This window comes from Oxyura jamaicensis, chromosome 1 (assembly GCF_011077185.1).
Source record: "Oxyura jamaicensis isolate SHBP4307 breed ruddy duck chromosome 1, BPBGC_Ojam_1.0, whole genome shotgun sequence".
NCBI lineage: Eukaryota > Metazoa > Chordata > Aves > Anseriformes > Anatidae > Oxyura > Oxyura jamaicensis.
Window position 1 is genome coordinate 14,050,079 of NC_048893.1, and position 23,891 is coordinate 14,073,969.

At 43.4% G+C, this 23,891-nt stretch overlaps 1 long non-coding RNA gene across 1 annotated transcript in view; it reads right to left on the reverse strand.

Annotated features, from left to right (window-relative positions):
• LOC118155705 overlaps window positions 1–23,891 on the reverse strand; it is a 34,700-nt gene that overhangs the window by 4,704 nt on the left and 6,105 nt on the right. Inside the window, exon 2 of the long non-coding RNA XR_004745979.1 lies at window positions 10,733–11,020. This is a non-coding gene — a long non-coding RNA (uncharacterized LOC118155705). The remainder of the gene's footprint in view (window positions 1–10,732; window positions 11,021–23,891) is intronic.

Genomic DNA, 23,891 nt, shown 5'->3' on the forward strand with positions numbered 1-23,891 from the left:
CCCCCCCCCCCCCCCCCCAGTAGTGCTGGCCATGGGCTGACACTCAAAAGTGTTTTCTGGAAGATATGACAACAGGACAGTGGGTGGTGGACATGTTCTGGGACAGATGGGAGATGATAAGAAGCACTGGTCTTGAGGAAGGACTTGTGAGTGTCATAAGGTCATAAGGTTTATGCAACAGAAAAGGAAGAGTCAGTAGCGAGGTGCTAGAAACACAGCTCAGAGAGCTGGGAAATTATTTCTTTGCTCCTGGGTGATGTTCAGAGGGCTCTGCTAGTTCAGACAGGGCATGCAGTCCTTTTCTTGGGTGAACAAACCCACACTGTCTTGCAAAGATCAAACAGACAGCATGACACAAAGTTGAGAGCTGAATCACTTGGACTTGTGGTTTGGATCCCTTATGTATCTAGTGGAAAATTGAAATTATCCAGCCCTCTGAGGCAGGCAAGAAGGAGCTCTCCAACCAACCTGGATCACCTTTAGGTAGAAGTTACAGCTAAGGGTCAAGCAGAGGAGAGGAGATATGGATCTACAGGAAGCAGCAATGAGTCAAAGCACCACTCCCCAGCACAGCTTAGCAGGGTTTTCTTTTTCTACTACTTCGAGCTCACCAAACAGGCAGAATTTGCACACAGCTTCACCAAGTTGTTTTCCTCACACAAAATGAATTTGTTAACTGGCCAAAACCTGCAAAAAAGAAACATTAAGCATATTAAGATCAACCAAATCAGAGTTCTTGAAATGAGGTTCCTGGAACACATTATAGCCATGTGTAGCACTGAAAAAAAAAATAATAAAAAAAATAGTGGCTACAAATATCTTCCCACCATCTCAGGAAAACATTTCTAAGTGAAGTTCCCACTCCTCTGAACAACTTACTGTCCTTTTCCTTTTCATAAGCAGGTTCAATGGTTGCTGCTCACTACAGTGCCTTCTGGTGCCACCTGAGTGCCTCCTGCCCCCCAGCCAGATACTGCGGCCCCCGGCCAGAAGCCAGATCCTCCCCTGAGTCCTGCTGTTGGCAACCTGAGCAGGCAATTCAGTGTTAATCAGGATGAATCACCCACGAGAAATGCTTCGCTCTCCCAGTTCACTGTGCATGGAGCCATCTACGGCTGCCACTCAAGTCTCTTGCTTATATGCCCAACTTGGGGTGAAAACAGGCCTAAGTATCTGTAAAAATCTCAATTTTCTAATAGACTTTTTTAATTATTACCCTTCCATTCATTTCTGATCTTGTAAAACACACTTTTGTTTAGATCTCTAATGTAGAGATTTTAGCCTGTGGGTGTAAGAGAAAAATGCTTGTCATTGGAAGGACTGGAAGGATACAGCCCATCACCCATCCAAGAATGCAAAGAAGAAAAAAAAAAAAAAAATGATTCACCTTTGCATGCTTAAAGGTCTGAGGGCAAAAACACATTGAGTCAACACATTTGAATGTGTAGCTGAAGAAAATTGCTGTTTGTGGGGTGTTGTTGTGAGAAAAACTAATGATATAAAAGGTTGTCTATTGGACAAATGAGGACAGCAAAGGCACTGAGATAAGGCTACCAGAGAGCAGGGGAGGGAAGAGAGGGATGCTACTAGAAAAAAAAATACTGGAGAAAAAGTAAATAGGTTAACAAATCAGGCAGAATGTGGAATTCATTGAATCAAATTCAGGTACTGAATTTAAAAAATAAATAAATAAAATCACAGGATTGTGGAATCATTTATGACAGGAGTGATGGGGAGCAGAGGCACCATCTTGTCTCACCTCATAACCTCAGAACAGGACTCATTATATCTAATGAGTCCTCACTGGTATTTTACAATCTGTTCCTAAAATACTGAGGTCTTCTAGGCCATTTATGTCAGAACTCACTTCTCCTTAAGTTTGTTCTAATGCCTTTCCATGTGCCTTGCCACTCTGTACTCTGTGTAGCAATCTTTTATCATAACCATACAAAGAGTATTACCATACATTTTTTTTTCCTTCAGTCTTATCTTCTTTAGAGGAACCTATCCAAACTCTTTCTCTTGCTCTCACTCTTTTTTGTTTGTTTGTTTGTTTTTGTTTTGTTTGTTTTTGTTTTTTCCTCCAGACAAAAATCTCTTCCCTGCCTTTTTCAGGGAAATGTCCAGTTGGCTTGGTGAAGTGCAGTCCTCCAGAATGGACAAAACTACCGAAGTCTTGAAGGGATGAATAAAGTCAAAGAAGAAATACTGACTGCATCTTACTTATGACTCCTCTTTACATATCTGAATGAGGCATCTGCCTTCTTTCATAGCAGCACAAAACCTATGACTCATATTCATCTTTAATCACCAGCTCCATCTCTGCAGAGCTGCTGCTTAGGCAGTTACCCAATTTGTATTTGTGCAGTTGCCTATTACTACCCATGCATCATACTTTGCCCTTATCCTTATGGGTTTATTGGCTATTTATTTTAGGTTCTTGCTGTAATTGGTTGGGAACTTTTTCAGTTCTAACCCTACCTTTCAAAGGGTTCACATTTCTCCCTGCCCCAGATTTGATCATCCACAAACATCAGTGAGAGTATGGTCTATTCCTGTGTCAAGACCATTAATGGATATATTAAATTCTGTGTGGCCTGGAACTGGTCCGTAGAGAATCTATTCAAAAAACACTTCAAGTCTGACTACGGACCACTGATAATTATCCTTTGAGCAAATATTTCCAGAAGATTTGTCCTTATCTAGCCTATATTTTCTTAGATTGTTCATGAGACTGTTGCGTGGAATGATGCCAAAATGAAGTCACTGGTAGGTCTGTTCTCTGACTCATCAGTGTTTCTTCAAGAATGCCATACATGTGTATCCGATCTCTGGATGGATGTGTCTCATAGCCACTTGAGCCATTATCAATATTAGCAGTATGTACTGGGGTACTCCAATCCAAGTCGAGATAAAGGCCGTAAGTTCATAAGTCCACAGACTGTTTCAGTCTGAGCTCATGGAGACACTTACTAGACTGCTGTGAAGAGGAAAAAGATAAAAGAAAGTGAATATATACATGGATCAACATATCCTGAAGAAGATTGCCAACTTGTCAACTCTTCCGTGGTGACCACAAGCAGTGCCCCAGGTATTCAAAACAGCATGGAGGTTTGTGTCAGGTTTCTTCAAGTGAACACATATCTCAGCACACCCCTGCTCTGAAGGACACAGGGCTCTGTGAAGGCCTGAAAGGAGCTCGAAGTGATGAAACTAACGGGTAACCTTGTGTCCTTCAGCTCACACAGTTCACCTGAGCATAATCAATTCCTACCAAGGCAAATCAGAGCTATTCAAACTACCAGGTAAAAATGTGTCTTCTGAGCCACATGAATCAATAAATAATAATAATAATAATAACAACAACAACAAGATCTTCCTGCTGTGAAATATTTTGCTTCTTTCTAGAGAAGACGGTCCCTCACCAACAACATCTATATATCCTGGGATCAAAACTGCATTCACAAAATTGTGCTGACCACAGTTACAGCTGCCTTTATCTTTCTGAGTATTGGTTCTCTGGTTATTATGGGACTGGGAGGAAAATCTGATGCTTCATGTACAACCCCAAAATAAATGAACATTTTTTTTTGCACAGTACAGCAGAATATGCTGCCTTATAGGCAAGGCAGCATCAAGAGACCTTCCTTGCTGCTCTGGGATCTAAATCCCTGAAACATGTAGTCTACCCTTTCCTTAGGGCTGCCAAAGGCTGTGGACCTACTGGTCTTCCAAGAGAGGGCTCCCACTCCAACATGGAAGGAAAGATAAACCATGACAGGGTTAAATGTGATGAAGACTGGCACGGCAGGCAAATTCATTTGCTGCTACAGAAGAGCAGACCCTGTCATATGGAGGGGATGTGTTCCTGAGAAATTGGCATAGGGCAGTACTATTTGCAGAGTCCAGTAACACGTGACCCCCAAGAGACAGGCAGACCCATACATGAACTGGATTCCAGGTGAGCTGTGGTCTGCCCCGATAGCTCAGGGAAGATGAGTATTGACCAGAGTCACATCTAGATTTGCCCCCATGAATTCCAAGGAATAGACTCAGTCTTTAGCTTTCTGTCTGTTCTCCAAGAGCTCTGAGGAGCTTGAGCTCCATGATGACCCTACAAAGGGATGCCACCCCACTGAACCCAAGCAGCTATTTCAGTTAATGTTGGCAAGGTGCACAGGGAACATTGTCCCCATTGGGACCTATTTTTCCTGCTTCCCCAATTCCCCAACAATTTTATTGTTGCTGTGGATTACTTGTACTTAAGCTTTAGCTTTGTTGTTTGAGCCAATTTTTGGTTCCATAAACATCACTGAAGGCTGGAATACTGATGATGAGTTTCACTTCTGGATTTCCAGGAAATCTGGAACAGGGTTGTACTGTGCCAGAGTTAGACTCAAAGACCTCTCACCCAGTTACCTCTTGGCCAATGGGCAAGTCCTTGCACAGTTTTTATACAGTCTCTTTGCATATACAGGTAAATTAAACTGGCCCAGGACTTGTTCTTTTGCCTTAAGGACAAATGGTGTGGCAGAGTGCACATCCATTTGGCCACAATCCTTTATCCCCATACATACTGCCTATAAGGAAGAGGCTTATTGCTCTCTCCCAAAATGGGCCTGGGAATTGTATGGGGACAGCCAACTGGCACAGAATCATGCCAGGCAGTATGCCAATAGTTAAACATCTGGGATGGTTGCAGGCAAGCACTCAAGTCTGTACCCAGGCACTGTTTAGTTCACTAGAAGAGATGACATCTTTGGTGCTGATTCAGACTGGGCTGGAAATGCCAAACTCTTCTAAGACACACAAAAGTTTCACAAGGAAAAATTTCTGCAGACTTTCTGCTCCAGAGTTTTCTGCTACATACTGGTTTTGAATCCCAGGGCTAAACTCTTGGCAGTGTTGTAGGTTTACCTACAGCAAATGGGTTGTAGGTCTAAAATGGACATCCCAGAGGGTTCCCATACAGCCTCCTGCTCTGGGTGTGGTCACTGAGTCTGGACTTCAAAGTGAGCTTCAAAAAACAGACTGTGTCCATATGCACAGGGCTCAGGGAAGACTGCAGGCTCAGCAGATCCAGGGGTCTGAATATCAATGATTAAATTAAAATGTCTCTCCTTTTTCAAGGAGAAATGTGCCAAAAGGGAGAGAGTGAATGAAAGGTCTAAGTCTAAGATCTAAGATTCAAGTCAAAGAACTGAGGGTAGATCAAAGAAGGCCTCGGTTGTAAAAAGAGCTCCATCTAGATGTGCTAGGGGATCTGAGGGTGTAGGGGCAATGATCAAACTCTACATTTTGTATAGATGTAGCCTGACAGGGCAGAGACAGGGCATGCACTCGCTTGATGATGATTAGGCTGAAAAGGACTATAACCATGAGATATGTTGCCTGTTCATCAGAGTTTGAATTAATCTGTGGACAATTGTTACAAGAAATGTGAAGTCAACTGCTTTTTTCCTATCCACAAGGTCTCATCCTGTTTTTCAGAAATAGATTAAATAGGTCTGTCATTATATGTTCTTGACAGGTATGTGCTGGCTATAGCTTTATTTATTATTTGTTTTCTTATTTTTTATGGTATTTTTCTGAGAACTGAATCTTGGCAGACTGGTCTGTAAATATCTAAGACCTTCTTTCTCCCCTTTATGAAGATATCTTAATATATATTTTGTTTGTGTGTATGCCCATGCATATTTTTTCTAGTCCTCCAGAACACAACCATCCTCCATGAGTGCCCACAGACAGTGACTAATGGCCCTGCAGTTGCTTCTGCTGGCTCCCACTACCTCTAGGATGAATTGCAAGCTCAGGAGATTTGAAAACACTTTCTTTTCCATGCATTCTTTGCCTATCCAGGCTTCATCATTTACCCTAGTCATCCATGTTAACTGTGGTAGTGTTCAGATCTCAGCTGAAAGCCTCAGCCCCGTTAAAAAATCCCATTAAATAATATCAAACCCTTTGTTCCAGTCTGTGCTCAGTAAGAAAATTATGTGCATTAACAAAAAGAGGAGCAGTTTATAAAAACAAGAATAAAGGAAAAGTGGGGAAAGAACTAGTGTGGATGAAATATTTGAACCTTGCACCGTGTCTGGCCTCCTCTGGAGTTGATGCAGTTTGTTAATGAACCCTTAACAGAAATACTAATAATTTCTATAGTCATGAGGAATTCTTGAGCTATCAAGAATCAAATCAAAGCAAGTTGAGAGCAATATAAACTTCCAAAAGACACATTAAGAGTGATGCTGGTGGCTGCTGTGTTTGACAAATCTAATCACACTCGGGAGAAAAGCAAGAGAACAAATAATAAAGCAAGAGTCTCTATACATAGCAGGCAGTGATGGACTTAAAATGAGCACCTTGTGCTGTATGAAATCAATTGCATATTTTATGGAAGTATGAACATGGGGAGTAAAGAGACCACAGACATAATTCATCTGGATTCATATGAGGGCCAGATACTTGTTTAAAGAAATGTGATGGGCATGAACATGGCTGGGAAATCATATGAAGAACTGTAAGTAATGACATCCTCCAGTTTTATTGTATGCCTCCTAAATTCAGCCCACTGTAACCTCTCCTCTTTATCTCTGTGCCACAGATAAGGATGATGGTTTCCCTTCCCAGAGAGTACAGGGGGCTGTGGTGGCCCCAGGGAGGCAGGGAGCTGCTGCCAGGGCAGGGCTGTCATTGGACCTGATCCCCCAACTCATCATCCTCTCCTGCAGACCATGGGGTCCTGACCTGGCTGAGTCCCCATGCCCTGAGGAGTCAAATTGCACACAGGATCCAGGAGGGAGAAGGGAAGGGGATAACTCTGGGAATGCAGTTTGGAAAGGGGATGCTCACAGCAGGACAGGGGCACTGGGAGCAATGGGCACTTGGTGCACCCTTCCCCGCCACACTCCTGCTCTCTGCTCCATTTCCTTTTGTCTCTCTGTCTTTTTTCCCCTCTTTTGGCCACTCCAGCCCTGCTGCCCTCAGTGCCTGAGGGGGTGAGTGCATTTGCCCAGGGAAGGGGAATGTGCTGGCAGTACCCTAGGGTCAGGCCTACATCCATCAGCGAGATGCCCATTGCTGGACGGGCTGGATGAGCAGGGGAAGAAGCCACCTCTGCCACCCATGTAGGTGCAGTGCTACTGTCCCGAGGGGCAGGCTGAGCAATGAGGTGCCAGGAAGGTTAACAGTAGATGATTTGGAGGGGACACAGAGAGGGACAGCAGCACAGGCTTGCTCCCACCCCACTCCCAGCACCACCAGCTGGGGCTGCCACCAACACACCACCGCTGCCTTTTCTCAAAGCTTATCGATGGGAAGCAAACAGCATGACAGCAGCCATGGATTTTGCTTTCTTGCCGACGTATTTGGTGTCTTTCATTTAGAGTTCAACCTGACATTTCAAATTATCATTCAGCGTGTGAACTTGTTTCACATGCATAGATAAAAATAAAACCTGTGGTGAAGCACTGGGCTAACACTGTGCAGCTCCATTGTCAATCCAAATAGCAAGTAAGACATCCTCCATAGCAGTGGGGGGTGGCCCGTGTTTGGGATCCCCCTCTACATGTCCCCCACATCTCACAGGTAAAGGCAGCAGCTCGTGCACAAGGGCAGTAGCATGTCCTTGGAGGACTGCTAAAATGGACACCTCGAAGATGGATGGAGAGTTGTCCTGCAGGCTACTTTTGGTCCTGATTTTGTATTCAGACATCATCTATGTGGTGCCTTTTTCTGTAGATCCAGAGGCTATTCAGAAAAGTGAGCATCTGAACCCTCATTTCACATATGCAAATGCAGAGGGTAATAGTTTAGGTGACATGCTCAGGTCCACGTAGGAGTTGCTGAAAAATGTGAGAGACAGCTCCTTGAACCCAGTCCCATCTCCCGAAAACATCCACAGCTGGTGACTGGATTCTCTGCGTCCAGAGGCAGAACTGGCTGAGCAGCTCTGCCTCATCTCTCCTTCCATCTAGGTTTGGATCAGCTTTGCTGTGCTAAGAAATTGCTGCCTTTGAAAATGTTCTTTCAAAGGAACATGAGGCAGGTGTGTTTTACACACACACAGACACACACACACACACACACAAAAAAAAAAAAAAAAAAAGTGTAGCTAGATAAAAACAGTGAAGTGTCTACATCTGCTTATCCCCCTTCAACTGTGATGGGAGCTGATCACCACAGAGAGCTGAAGAGCAGTTGAAAGGAGTAAAGGGAAGGCAGAGACCCCAGGATGGGACTTTCTGTTGCCTTGCAAGCTGTGCTGACACTGCTCATGGTTATATTTGGCCTTGGCCAGCATGGTGCTGCCTCCTCCTCCACCAGGTCTGTTCACAGTCACCATGAGGTGACCTCTGCAGCTCAGGTGGGACAGCCATCCCGTGGGTCCCATCGCACCGGCGCCCTCTGGCATTTGGGCGATTGCTGAGGCTCAGAAGGGAAGCATTGGCAGCACATGAGCATCTCTCTGCTCTGATTCACCAGTAAATCAGCACCAGTGATCAAACCGCTCTGGTTTAAGAGGAGAGCAGTCGCTTCATCCTTCCAGCACTGGTGCACAGGAAGACACCTGTGCTCTGGTTAAACTGAGCCGGAGACAGGCAGGAGGCGAGGAAGGAAGGAAGGAACAGGAGATAACTGTGTTTGCGACCTCCAGGTGGGCTGATTCTGGCTTAAATTCATTTCAAGTTATTTTTAGTTGTATACGCTTTCTCCAGCCAGGGGTGTTCGTAAAATGGGACTTCAGTAAATATAAAGAATCAAACCAAAGGGCTGCTGCTTCCACAACACCCCGAACAGATGAGATCTATCAGAGCCCGGGGCCTTCTGCTGCTTCAGCTCCATCCCACCTGTCCACCCATGTCCTCAGCCCTCCAAGTCCTCAACAAAGCCATCTCTGATGCTCCTCTGAGAGTGCTGAAATACTCCCAGAGACGAGGCAGCCCCGGTTTATGGCTCTGTGTTCGTGTTTGTCCCTTCACACAGAGTTAACAGCCTGCAGCTACCAGGAAAGTTGATGAGCAGAGGTGGAGCCAGGAGCTTCTCTTGGATCTCACGCCGCTTTGGATGTCTGGGTTTAGACCACATTCCCCACTGCTTTTAAGGTTAACAGAAAACCTCTGGGCTCTCTTCTGCTGCAAGTCTTTTAAATGCTGGCAGCATTTTAGAGTTTCAGTTGTACAAAAAACACTCCAAGATAAAGCAGGTGGGAGGAGGTCACGCTGCGTGCAGAACGGGTAAAGGAAAGTCCAAAGCAGCATAACCAAGGGTTAATTAAATGGGACCCTTACCATTAATGAGGTTGCTGCCAAAGCATGGGTAAGAGTTATTTGTACTTTTTAATGAAATAATTCATATCACCTGTTTAAATTGTCTCATTATAAATGATTATTTATCACCTGTTTACACAGCAATAACTTTTTCTTAGGAAGGCAGTCTGCCTTTGAGTGAGCAGATAAAACTGTTTGGTTTGAGCAATCATAAATCACCCTTCCACCGTCCTTCTTTCTCCTGTTACACAGTGATCCTAACGCTGTCCTCTTTGTTATGAATAGATATTTGCTGGCTACTGCCAGTGCCAGAGAAATCGGAGAGATTATAAAATGCACTGTAAATTACAAAGCCTGTCCCTCGGCCATAAATGGACAATAATCTATTCATGGTAACATCAGCATAAAGTGGCTTTCAGGAGATTCTTTTACATATTCCTCATAATATTTACACATCGAGCACAGACAAGTATTAAACAGACCTCGCTTCAGCGGCGCGAGCATGCTGAGCTCGCGGTGAGCACCGGCCGAGTCCCGCTGCAGGGCTGGGAGAGGTGCAGGGAGCTCGGCTGAGCCAGGGTGGTGGTGGGAGCCAGAGAGCTGGGGCTTTTGTACCTCCAAATGGAGCAACTGGCTGCGAGCTTTACCTCCTCTGCCTCAGCCATGGACACAGGGTTGGCAACTGGGGAGCTCTTTTTGGGGAGTGGGACCAGGCACCCCTTTGCAGCTGGGAGCAGACCGACCCCCATCAGCCATACAGCTTCAGAGCAGTGAGGAAGGCAGGGCACAGAGCAAGATCTCCTTTAATTTCTTCTTTCCTGAGCACCACATTTAGACCACAAGGTATATTCGCTGCCCCAAAGCACAACGAGCTCAGCAAATGAGCCTGTGGTCCTTGCTAGTCGTTGTTGCTCAGAGGGAGACACCGAGCCTCTGGAAACACACCTGCCACCAGTGGCTGCTGCTTCTTGTCCATAAATTGCTAACTGTGCTGCTTCAGCCACCTCGTGCTCATCGGGCTTGGCATGAAAGCTGTGAGGGAGTCCTGATCCTCGTCCAGGGTGGCTGAATGTATAGTCATAGCCTCAGAATTGTTTTGGTTGGAAGGAACCTTTAAAAACAGTCTAGTTTCAATAGCCCTGCCATGGACAGGGACATCTTGGGATGACCACGTGTTAGGTCATCCCAAATCATTATGTCACCTTCAAAAACTGAGCCCATCTAAATCAAATTTAACTAGTTCCCCTGGTCTTCACATGTCATACCAAGCTCAGGCCATGGAGTCACTCTTTTCCTCACTTGTTTCCTGCCCCATTAACTCATTCGTGGACCAGCTTTGGCTGCCAGCAGGTTGGCAGAGCTGCCCCTAACATCACCCCTCAGCATACACTTGTGACAGATGGAGGAATTTCATTAAAAACCATGGCCTGAACTGAGCACCAAGTAGATGTGAATCTGCCTACCTTCCCAGAGAGGAGAGCAGCGCGGGCAGGTGACACTCACCAGTCCCTGTTGGTGGGACTTCGTGCCTTGTACAAAATGTGGTGGGCAGAGGACTGCCAGCCCAGGGCTTAGGGAGTCACTAGGGAGCAGCAGGGTCAAATTCCCACTGCCAGGAGTGAAATGTGGCCTCTCTGCATGTAGTCTGTTCTTCCCCTCACTGCTGTGGGGCACAGCACTGCTCTGGCTCCTGCAGCATCAACGAGAGGGAAAATTCTCTGCTCTGTTCTTCCAGTGTTCCTTGCAAAGACCTGAAATCAGATATTTTGCTTCTCATTGGATGCAGAGAATTTTGTTTCTGATCTTGTTCTTTCATCACAAGAAAAAACAACCAAAAAAAATGAGGGGGAACATAATTTTTGTTTGGGACCACCATGCTTTTTCTTTCTGTTTTGTTTTGTTTTGTTTTACTTTATTAATTTTGGCCACTGACCCATAAATCAGTTCTTCCTATAGGTTCTGTGTGCTCCCGGGGGCTATGTATCAGCACCCACCCATCACCTGGATAATAAAATCAACCGGTTGATTTAATCAAGCTGACAGAAACAGGCATGTTCAGATATGAAGTAAAAAGGCTTTGTGTGAGGATGAATTACCAAACTTTCCCTGCTACTCGTTTTCCAGTACAATCCCCTGACCCAGCTGTTATTCTAGAGCTCATGTGTCCACGCTCCCCCTAGCCCACCCTCTCAGCCTCTCACCAGCCAGTCTTTCCCTGGGTTGCTTTCCTTGTCCCTCGGAGCCCAGGGCATTTTAGCTGCCTGCCCAGCTCCACCTCCTCTCTGCTCACTGCTTGCTCTCCCTCCTCCCCATATCTCCAGCCTTCTCAAACCCTCAAGGCTTCTGCTCCCAGTATTTTTATTTCCTTTTCTTCCTCTTACCAGCTTCTTGCTCCCTGGTGCATTGAAGTGGCCCCTCCACCTCTTTCACAAGAACAAGAGTTGCTTTTCCATTTTTCTCTACCTCTCCCTTGCCTTGAACAACCAGGTGTATCCTATGCATATTGACATTTTCTTCCTGTTATCCCTTTTCGTTTCATTCAGGGTTATACTCGATGGAGATGCTATCCCGCTTTTCTTTTATACCTGTTTATCTATACGTTTTTCCCCAGTTATAATCACATCTGCACCAATAACTGTGAATGACTTGCCAGACTCCCATCTTTCTCTTGTTTTCTTCTCCTGCAAGGTCTCCTGATACCTCAAAACTAAATTCATATTCTTCTCCATGGCTATGAAAACAGCAAATTCTCCATCATTACAGCTCTTAACCTGGAGCTTACTTCTGGCTCCTCCACTGCCCTCTCCCTGCTCAAGTAAAGTCCATCCCATGATTGCACTAATGCCTCTGTAAATTCCTGGTAATTATCCCATTTACTCATCCTTGCTGCTCGGGCAGTGTTTCTTTCAGAAAATTTGTACACCCTCCTTCCTGACTCCTGTCTCTGACCACAGCTCTTCCCACTCAAAATCCTGCCCTGGATTTGCCTTCCATGTCATGACCGTAGCTCCTGCCCTCCTCTGCAGTCCCCATCCCTGGGTTTGCTACACCCACTGCATCGGCCCAAGTGCTCAGCCCTGTCAGAGCTGTGCTCCGGGGACCAAGCGTCCCTTTTCTGCATCACAGGGCTTTTGTAGACAGGCAAGCATAAACACAGCAAAAAATATGTTTATAGTTGCAGAGAGGGATGAATAGTTAAATTTCTCTTTTATCATACTACCTTCTCTTCTGTATGTAAATTCAGATAAATGGGGCTTATGGGATCCCTAATTAACACTGGGGTCGAATTTCTGCCACTTTCCAAGGAGGAATTTTACTGCAAGATAAATCCTCAGATATCAGAAAGGGAGTGTTAGTTTATATCTCACATCCTTTTATAAACACAGTTTTCACGCTGCTTCCTCAAGGTCTCCCAAGGCAGGATACAATACACAGGCTCTGTAACGCTGGCTGCTACAAAGCAGAGCTTGGTGGCTCTTGACCTTGGTGTCAGGGTGCAGCAGAAGAGGCCAGGTGTGGGCAGCAGTACCTGTGCCATTTCATGGGGAGCTTCTTCACAAGCCATGGAGATGTTCCAGCCTTGTCCCATGTCCTAGGAGACCACGGGTCGGGGTGTGATGGCATTGGCTCCCAAGGGCAACAGGAGAAGCCGGGGACAAATCCTCCTCAGCTGACTTGGAGACTTACAGCAAGAAGACAGGAGGGATTGGGGATAACTGGGAATTAAATATAGAAAATATTTTCTAACCTGAAAATACCAGAGCAGAGAGATTGTTTATTATTATTATTATTATCTTCCAGTAGTAAACACATGCACCCAGATATGACATCACTCTAACAATCTATCTGCCACCTCTGAGAGCCTCAGAAAAACAAGTGGTAATTCAAAATATATTTGAACTATACCTTTGCAATTTATAGCCAAAGTGTTTTTGAAATGTGGAGTGAACAACATTAAATGCTGATTTCCCTGCAGGGGAAAGGTCTCTTCATCAAGGGATGGCCAGCACATTTGATGTCTCAGATTTCTCTTTTTAAAATGTCCAGTAGGGAAATTTGACCAGATTGCTTCATAAAACCAAAAAACTTCACCTACTTCAGGTAGACTTAATCTAAGCATGTACTCGAGCGTGAGAATAAAATTTAATTTGGAACAAATATATCTCTCCAACCTTTACAGTAATTAGAAAGAATGAAAATATGCGGTAATTAATCTTCATAGTTTAGCCTGTAAAATCAGTATCATTATGTATCAAAATTTTAAAAACAGTATCATTTTGAAAGCATAGATTTACAGAAATACCTACTATCCTCTTGACGCTGAATGTCCCCTCTCTCTGCTGCAGTTGCCTGAATGCTCTCCCTGTGCCTTTCCTGCACCTACTTAACCAGGCTGTTAGTGCCTGTATCTGATCTCTGGAACAACAGCTCAGTGCTCCTCTGGGGACCTCTTACAAGACTTGAGGTCTTGATACCTCCCATAATTCTCAATTTCACAAGCTTTCTTTATGCTGTTTTGCTACCACTTCAGTGCAGGAAATCAAGCTTGCTGAAGTCCTGCGTGTAGGAAACACTGCTGAGCAACACAACAAAGCGAAAGCAACGCAAGGCGCTTAAGTCAGCCTCTTGGGGTTTAAGTTACCTTTTACTGCTGACATTAAATAAACAAAAACAACAACAACAAAAATGGTTAAAATAATCCATAAATCATGCAAATGTGATCTGGGACGTAATGCAAGCCCAATCTGAGATTTTATCCATTTAAAGTAGGAGCAGAGACCCCGTTCCCCTGCAATAGATGTCATGTTTGCAAGACTCCCAGGAACATCAGTCTTGTAGTGCAGTAGACACCAGAGCCCACAAAACATTACAGACACCCAATGGCAAACAGACACCCTACAGCTGAAAAACCAAAAGCCACAGCCTTAATGAGGTGGAGGAAGTGAGCACAAAGAGGAAAGGCATCACCAGCATCCCAGACCCCTGTGATGCTGAACAATGCTGCCTTTGTTGCAAGTTGCTAGTTCAATCCTGCTTCCACCAAATTCAGAGGGATTTCATCACTGATTTCAGGAGGAGAAGAATGGGGTTCTGTGTGGGGCAGAACCTAAACTGTACTCCTTCTTACCCAAGAACTGTCACTGTGCTGTGGTCAAGAATTAGAAAATGAAGCCAATGAAATCCTTGCATGTCAGAATCCAGGCTCTTACCTTGTGATTATTGCTTCTAGTGTCAGACGGTTTTCTTAAGGAGCAAAGGCACAATATATCATGCAAAAAAATAAAAATAAAATCCAGATCCTGAAAATTGTGTGCTTGATCTATTCATAAGAATTTTAAACAAATATATATTAGAGTTGTCTTATTTTTTAAGAGGTTGGATTTCACATACTCTACAGCTGTAAGAGTTATGCATGTATGTCCCCTTCCCCCCTCCCCCCCCCCACCTTTTTAATGGAAATGTCGTCCCACATGATAAGAGAACTCGTGGTGCTACAGTATGAACAAGTATTTCAGGGTTTGAGGTGGCATTATTAGAGGCAGCAACATGATGACCACCCATAGACCTGCTGGTTGAGGTGCTCCATGTCTCACAGAAAACACTGAACACCATGATTTCCTCAGAAAACTGGAGTTCCTCGGAAGACTTCCAGGAAAATCTTCTCTCTCACTAGTTCCTCACTACATTTTGCAGTTTTTTTGTTATATCACACAATGCAGTTTGGGTTAGTGTGCTGAAATTATAAAAATAAAAGAGTAAAAAATTGCCAAAATGAATAAGAATTTCTCCCGGAATCAAAAGCAGATCCTACTTCCAATAATTGCATGCATTTCCAGAAAGGGAAAAAGACAACTAGCAAATTGCTCCAAGGAGTCTTGTCCTCTGCACTTCCAATGAATAGAATCCAAATCTAAAAATACTTCATATTAGGGCCTAATTGGTTTGAGATATTTGTTGCCAAGAATTCTCAGACTCTGTGCATCTACTTTATTGTTCTTGGCACAACGGGCACTTCCACTCTGTTGCTATTGTTATTTGAGCAGTCTGAAACAAGAAGAAAAGTAATACCAAGTCTATCTCTATGTTAATTCTCTCCAGCAATGCTGTTGCCATAGCAAGGTTATACATGGATTTGAATGGGCACATGCAAATTGAAATTTATCAGCTTTTAAAGCCAGCTCAGCATGTTTACAAGTCCTGTATCTCCCTTCCAGATCCCTTGCAAACTTTGGCAATTTCACAGTCTTGTTTTCTGTATATAGAACTGTTTCTCTGATTTTATAAGGAAAGAAGAAATTAATTCACTATTTTCTAATAGAGAAAGAAGAATGAAAATGACAATGCACAGCATCTTGTCAAATGCATAAACAATCCAAAACCTGATTTTCTTTCCCCGTTTACAGCATTAATTTCTTAACATGTTATTTTCAGATAAGAGATGTACAATAACTTGCAATTGAATTGTATTTGATTAAGGGGGTGCTACAGTCACCACATATCAAATCTGTTTTTATATATAGAGATATATGCACATATACACACATATATATATCTGTCTCTCTTTATTCATCACCAGCTTTTTGAGTCAAAACATTTCACACAAAACAAGGGCTCTACGATGTGCTTTGTTTGTATGATGATATGTGAAAGATATGATGAAGTTTTCTAGGCTTTGAGTATATAAAAAATGTCTACATTTTCAAATATCATGTAAAAAATAAATGAGATTTTATGCAGTTTTGAATGCTTCATAATTAAACTATCAGAACATCAAAATATCAAATGGAAGAAGATACATTGTTATATTTGAGATGATTGTGTATTTAATAAATAAAATTTTATAGGCTTCTAATGTACTTTTAGACAATATAGATTATTTCTGTTTCCCTTACCACAAAAGGCTGTGAAAAGCTTGTGAACAAATATTTACTTAAAGGTGTTGAGATTTGTGCTCTCCAGTTCATAACAACAAGAAATTCATTCTTGTTCAACCTTGTGTCTGAGCCTCCCACTGCACAATGATTCATTTTCACTCAACTAAGAAAGCAGAAAAATTCTCCCACCAACAAAAACAAACATAAAATCCAAAGATAAATCCTATTTCTCTGGAACTTCAAGTCTGCAGAGAAACAGCACTGTGGATTAAAAGTGAGTGGGAGAGCTATGACTGGCCCCCTCTTCTCCAAGATTTATGGAGGATATAAGCATGGAAACACCATAAATTAAACAAGGTGAATTTTCACTCCCAGTTTCTGACATTTTATTTTTTTTTTCTTTTAGATTGGAAACTTTCCTCATCTTGTTAAGGGATTCCCAAAACACAGATCACACAAGTGCCTGAATGCCAAATGCACTGTTGTCTCAGGATTATCATCATCACTGCAGCCTGCCTTTCACCCCCTGGAGTGCTTGCAGGTATTTTAGTGTTGTGGTCCTTGTCCTGTTTGCTTTTTTTTGTTGTTGTTGTTGGTTTTGTTTTGTTTTGTTGTTGTTGTTGTTTTCTCTCCTTTCTTTTGGGTTATTGTATTAAAAAAAAAAAAAAAGGCAGATTTGGCTCAGTCATACCTAGCGATGACTTCCCTGTAAGGCATTACATGGGCACTGGCCAGCAACCAAGGACACCTTATCTCTGGTGCTGAGGAATTCAGCCTTGGAGACAGAGAGCTGATGTGCATCAGCAGGCAGCGAGGGTCACACCAGGATGATGGGCAAGGTCTGGGAATCAAGACAGAAGAGAACAATTGTGATCTTTGATGCCATGGGTGCATAAATCCCTCACATCTCTATTTTGTGTAAACTGGCTGAGAAGTGAACTTGAGTCCTTTAGTAATAAATTATGGAAAAACATTGTCATAGTCACAAACCCTTCCTCTCCACCTCCTTGCAGTGTCCCCAGGCCCCAGAACTTGTGCAGCGATCCCAGCAGCTTCCCCATGTTAAGCTCAGAGAGACACTGTAAGCACTCAGATCAGGTGAACTTCTCATGCCTCCTTCGAGCCAGTGCTATCTGTGGATGTCACACTGACCAGGGCAGCACATCTAGCACACACCAATTTCCCCTGTGTCATTTCTCTGGAGACACAAAGCAAAGCTGACAGAGAAAACCAAACTGCAGCCCCAGCCAGCAAAAGTTAGCTGAGAATTTCTACAGAAACAGATGGTCCCTGCCAAAGATGAGCTGCCTGCCCTAAAGCCCACATCTGCGTCTAGCAAAAGGACAGTGCTCTATCATTCAGTGATAAATATTTTGTAGGATGGTCTTCAGTGCAGAAACAACCAGAAAACCTCCTGAACAAATACCAGTGCTGTCTCAGCTGGAAGGAGTCTGGCAGCTGAAGAACTCGAGACATGCACACAAGCACCAAACCAGGACGACAGCCCCCCTGGCTGCATTTGCTTTTCTGTTTCTGAACCTACGGAGACAGGCCTCATCAGAACTGCATTCACACTGAGTGAAATGGAAGAGGACAAAACTGGTAAGGGACAGGATTTTAGAAGAAAGTGAATAGGACCATTGCTTGATCACCACAGCATAAACATGTTGGTCTTGAGTAATAAGCAAGGGATTATATTTAAGGTAAAACCAAAGTTGGATTTAAGGATTTACTCAGATTTAAGTTAAAACCAAGGGGCACTGGAGTTGGCAGCTTCAACAGCGAGAGGCTCTGGAGTGGCCACCATCATGGAAGGGCTGAAAGGCTGAAAAGGTCCCCTGTTATTAAAGATATATAAGTATGGCATTTAGAGTTGCATTTACTCTCAATAATTTTGCTTCCAATCTTGAAACCAGATGCCATGACCTCAGCTGATACTTGATGTGAGGTCAGGTAGACGGAAAATATTCACTTGTGCTCCGTGTTAGGAAGCAATTTGTCCCATAAGCTGCACATCCATGCTGGGAAAGCCGGTGCTTGTGGCATGCTGTGGGGTGCCTCGTGTCATCCTGCCAGGACTGGGGTGGGAACAGGTCTGGCTGAGTTCAGAGGGAAAAACCCTTTGAGCATGCTGCTCCATCCAGGGGCAAGCAGCAGAGGTGCACAGCAGCAGAGAAGGAATGGGCAAACCCCTGGGATGTCCCAGGATTTCTACAACAAGAAAAATTTCTGCAGAGTGGAGATGCCCACAGAGATGGGGAAATGTTAATTTGAGAGACCAAATTGTTCAAATTTAGTGTAAATTCTTGATGGCTAAACTTAGTGTATCCATAGCTCCCACTAACTAATTTTGCAGCTTTAAAATGTTCTTTGTCTGTTGGTGTGCCTCGGTTTTCACACTTGGTGTTAATATGTATTGACCTGAAATGGGAATTACGTCACTTCAGTGTTTTAAGGCACTCGGCTCTCCAGCAGTGCTCAGGACCTCAGTGCATTCCCACAGCTCTCTCTAAATCCTCCTAAATTATTAGAAACTCTGCCTAAGCAACAGGGCTCCAGTTTATCATAGCAGTAGAATACAGGAGGCAAGAACTAAGATGTCCTTGGCAAGTCACACAGAATTGATATAATCTCCTCATAATGCAGCCTTCTAGCGGCTCTCAGGACATATTAGATGTTGGTTTGGGTCTTTTTGGTCTGTGACCTACAAACTGGCCATAACTTTCTCACAAGACACACTACACCCCACGCTTTATGGATGAAAGCTCTGTGGGAAACAAGTCCTGAGGCAACATGTAGCTATTCTGCAAGAGGTGGAACAGCAAAAAGAACACAAGTTGGAGAAAAAAAAAAAATGTTGCTCTCCATTTCTGACAATTTTATTTCAGACTACATAGGTACAGAGAAACATCGTTGTATCACAGAATTGTGCTCTTCATTTATTTGTTCTGCTGCTTAATGCTTTTCCCTTGAGAATGTCTCTTTAGGTTCTGTCCCTAGAAAACAGGGAATTATTCTTTTCTTTCAACTAGACAAAATAATTCTGCAGAGGGAAAATGAGGATGGGCAAGTGACCAGTTAGGAGAGGGCAGGAGATGGTGGGGCTGGGGTGCCTGCAGGTACCAGTGTGGGGGAAGACTGGGTTACAGCAGGGCCGCCAAGCTTGTAAGTGCCAGGCCGTGGACCGTGGGCTGCAAAAGCGGCCGAGGGAGGACTGACACTTGCAGGAATGCAAAGGATGCCATAGCTTCCTAGGCAAACAAGAAATGTTACTTTATCCCCTCCCACTCCTTGAAAGGACAGAAATTAGACTAGCAGAAGATGGTTGCCACTAGTAACAAGGTGTTTTAACATGCCAGTGTTTTTTTCAATAGTGGTGAGAGCTTGTAAGCAGAGTTTTATGGGGGCATATATTCTTCCTGGGTCACAGCCGCAGCCCTGCTATTGGTTCTGTGGGATTTTGAAAGGCAAAGGAAAAGCTCCTGCCTTCATCCGCTCTGCAGGGACTTTTCGCATTCACCACCTCTTCCCCAGTTTTGGGTCCTTGCCATTCCAGTATGCCCAAATCTAAACTGATTTTCAAAAATCTCTTCACAGCCATCCACTCTAAAAAGCAGCCATGGGCTGAGGAGATCTTTCAGCCCTTTCCAACAAGGCAAGCCAGAGGGTACAGTCAGGTTTCCCGTCTTTACCCTGTATCTCAGTAGCTTCCCCTGAACTACTTTGCCCTGTTTGTGCCATTATGTGGTCTGCTAGATCCCATAACCATGCAGGGTCTGTCGATATACACCTATACATTTTGAGATTCCTTTTCGCTGAAGTCGTGGCATTCCCTTCTCTTGATCTAAACATGCACTGAGAAAAATTGAAAATAAAATAAAATAAAATAAAATAATTAAAATACACCAGGCCCTTTGTATGGCAGAACACATACTGAGGATGTTTCAGAAACTTTTAGTGGTTTCAGGAGATTTCCAGTAGCTGGTGCATGTGCAGTCCATGCTGGAGGACTCCATGCCCGTGCACTCTGCTCATTGCTCCAGATCGTTGTATATTCATTAGGCGCTGGAGCACATTAGGGGTGCATTTGGTGTTGAGTTTCTGATTAAGTCTCCTCCTAAAGGAAGCTGGTTCACAGACACCAAGACTACTTTGCATACCAAATCAACACATGGTAAATGGGAGTAGTCAGTGAGTTCACTTCAAAACCTTGCTATAGCTTTGAAGGAAAACATTTCCACAGACATAGCCTTAGGCACTTAATTCATGTGAAAATCTCTGAAAGCAAATGCCCATGTTCACTGTAATATTAGGGAAGCAGACGCTTTTCTAGATCTACTGAAGGAGATGCTATCCATTTACATGCGTCTGAGCTGGATGGTGTGGATCCTCCTGACGGCTGTGAGGGAGGATAGTCAAAGCAAGCAAGTGCATGGTCAAAGCATGGGCAGGTCGTGAGACAGGTGGAGGAAAAGCAGCTCTTCTCGCACAACACTCCCACTCAGCTGTGGTGTTAGTAACCACATCCACACTCTGCTTTCCTCCCGAGTAGGTCACTACTTGAGCAGCTCTTGCTGCCTTTGGGCCTGACTGCAGTTTGTACGGGCACATGCAGCAGGCCCCAGGCCTGGTCAGGCCTAGCACACCCTCAGATGTTGCGATCTCTTCATGATAAATTTCCACAAGCATTCCTAGCTTTCATGGGAGTAGCAGAAGACTTCTTGCTATCAACAGCCATCTTCACCTCCTCACAGGTCCTAAGACCTGGGGAATCCTGGTCTGACCTGCTATTGCAATTGTTAAAGGTCACAACTAGGGATTTGTATCTTGAGGATTCCTTTGCAGCTAACTTTCTCCTCTCCCTTTCCTATAGCCTTGTTCTCCACTAATTTAAAAACAAAACAAAACCCAGCACCCATTCTCAAACCACATAACCATGCCAACAAACCTTCTAATTCAGATGCTTTTATGCACACAGCAACTCCTCTCTGCTCATGTAGCTCCATTCTGGGAAGCTGTCTAAATTTCATCTTCGTGGGCAGGGTTTGCCAGTCGTAGTTTTAACAGGAAACCCCTTTAAGTGGAAACAAGCTCTGATGTTATGACTCCCATAGCAGCAAAAAGCTGCTTCCCTGCATGACTCTCTCATCTCCTGGGGTGCCTGCTGCCCAGACAGATTCCAGACAGCTGTCTCCAGCCTGCTGCTGCTGTTCACAGGCAGGCTCTGGCTCCCTCCCAAGCCTTGTCTTCTCTGACCCACGACTGCCAGCTCTTTGGGATTTTATTGCCAGGATCATGGTATTTGATGTTTTTCTTACTGTCCCCATTCCTAGACTGAGAAAACTTATTTATCATGCAAAATTAAAATGAGATTCCATTCTTGGAGGCAAAGAAAGTCTTGAAAAGCATGAAATTTAGTGACTCACAAAAGTTGCAGGCGCATATATCATTTTAAAATCTTTCAATTTTTTTTTTAAGCCAATCTTGTGATGGGGAAAAGTGAGCAAAATGATTTACACATTAATTAGCAACACTGCTGACATGATATATTATTTCCTTGTCTAGTGCTTCTGATATTATACAGAATTCCAGTGAGGCAGAACAGAGCACTGCAATTCTGAAATGGTGGGTTTTTTATACTCTGTCCCAGAGAAAAACCTGCACAGCATGCAATGACCCAGGTTTCAGACTGCCTTCATTCAGAGGAGTGTCCTGAGAGAGTGGGGATGCTAAGAATCAGCAGGGTCCTCCCTGATCCCATGCTGATCCTATATCCTACCATGCATGTGAGAGGTGTGCCTAACACAAGGACCCCTTACCCAGCCAGTTCCCATCTAACCAGCTCATCCGACCAGTGTTTCATCTAGATAGGTTCCTACAAAATCCTGGACTAGGCACTTGAGTCAAGAAAGCAGTGGATAAAATCTCTGAAAATAAGTGAGTTCCCAGTGCTCAACGGGTACATTTTTCTGCATTTATAAACACTGAAGTGACAAAAATAACAAAAATAAAGTAAGAAACAGCTAAGTAGCTTCCACCTTCGTGTTACATTTTCTCTTTTGTCAAAAATTGAATTTTCTAAATATTTAATGAAAGGCGTTTTGCAAAAATAAAATATATGTTTTGATAAAAATGTCAACAAAATAAATCATGCAAAAAATTGGCTGCTTTGTGTTTTCCTTTTCCTTTAAGTAGGACATTTTTCATGAAGTTAAACTTTGATTTTTCAAGATAATTGCAGGCAGCTCTCCAAAAACCTTGAGGTTTTGTCTCATTCAAGTTGTTCCAAGTGGGACGTGATCACTGTAATTGGGATTTATTATTATTTTTTTTTAATAGGAAGGATTCAGGAAGACTCTTACATACTTTGGAAATATGGAACAGGAAGCTGGAGGTGAGGAAACGGACAATGACAAAAATGCTAAGCCAATTCAGAAGAATAAAAACATCAGGGGATTATTAAAGACACCTGGTCTGGTGGAAAGCGGGATGAAACAGCCTCTATTAGATACTGGACAATGAAGTGAAATTTATGTGCAGATCAAAGTAATTTATGCACATCTTTTACATAAAGGATCATTATTTATTGCTAATAAATGAGCACATTTGATGGATCTAATCAGCATTCAAATATTTAATGTATTTTAAGAGCAGCTAGGGTATAATCTGTAGCACAACTCACTGCTCTTCAGAACTTTTTCAAATTACAGAATTGCACAGAAAGGGTGGAATTTGAAGCAAGGGCAGTAAAGTAGATGGAACGATTTCAAAAAACAGAATTTGTCCAAAATTTCATCCACTTCCTCTCCTAACACTTCCCACTTATCCAGAAATAAGTATTGGGACATTTCTGTTCAGCAACAGACATTAATGTGACCATCCATGAAAAGAGGAGAAAAAGCTCCAAATGGCACTATTGTCACAATGTACAGATTCTACAACATAAAAGACTGGAACCTTATTTTTTCATTATGGGTTTCAGCCCCAGATATTTTCCTTACACTCTTGCTTCTGATTATTTCTTTCTTTATTTCTTCTCTGTCTTTTTAAGAAGAGTATATAGGATATCTTCGAAGGACTACTTTTCAAAACAACTTTAATCTGTGCTTGCTTGTGGAGGATGCTGTTGACCAGCTAACCTCTGTCAGGCCCTAAAACCTAAATTATTCTATGTTCTACCAGCACTTCCTGAGCAATGGATGCATCTTTGAGAAGAAAAAGAGTGGGGGCAGCACTTTAAAGATTTAAACTTTGGGTTCCTTAAAGGGATAAAAAGAAAAGCTGTCTAACCTTTGGTATAAGCTAAGGTACAAAGTACTGAGAATTTATATGAAAAAAAAATCACACCTGACATTTACAGCCACATCAAAAGCTGTTCAAAATCAGCACAGCATTATTTCTGTCCTTTCACAGGAAGAGGTGCTCTGTGTTTCTTCCTGGAAAAAATACTTAAGTGGAAGGTATTTTGTGTCTGAGCTCTTTGACCCTTCCTGCTGAAGGCCAGTCAACAGCAGCAGGAATGGCACTTCTCAGTCTTCTTCTACCTAAGACAAAAATTGATTTTAAGATTTTCTTTCTGTTGTTGCTTCCTCTATTAAACCATTACTGGAAAAGTAAAACAGGTGCTCATCCTTCTGGAGGAGCTAAAGTCCCCTCACAACCTCCCAAGATTGCAAGTGCTAAATGGAGATTATGCCACAATTTAACAGTGGACTCAACATAAGGTAGAAGTCCACAGAAATCATGC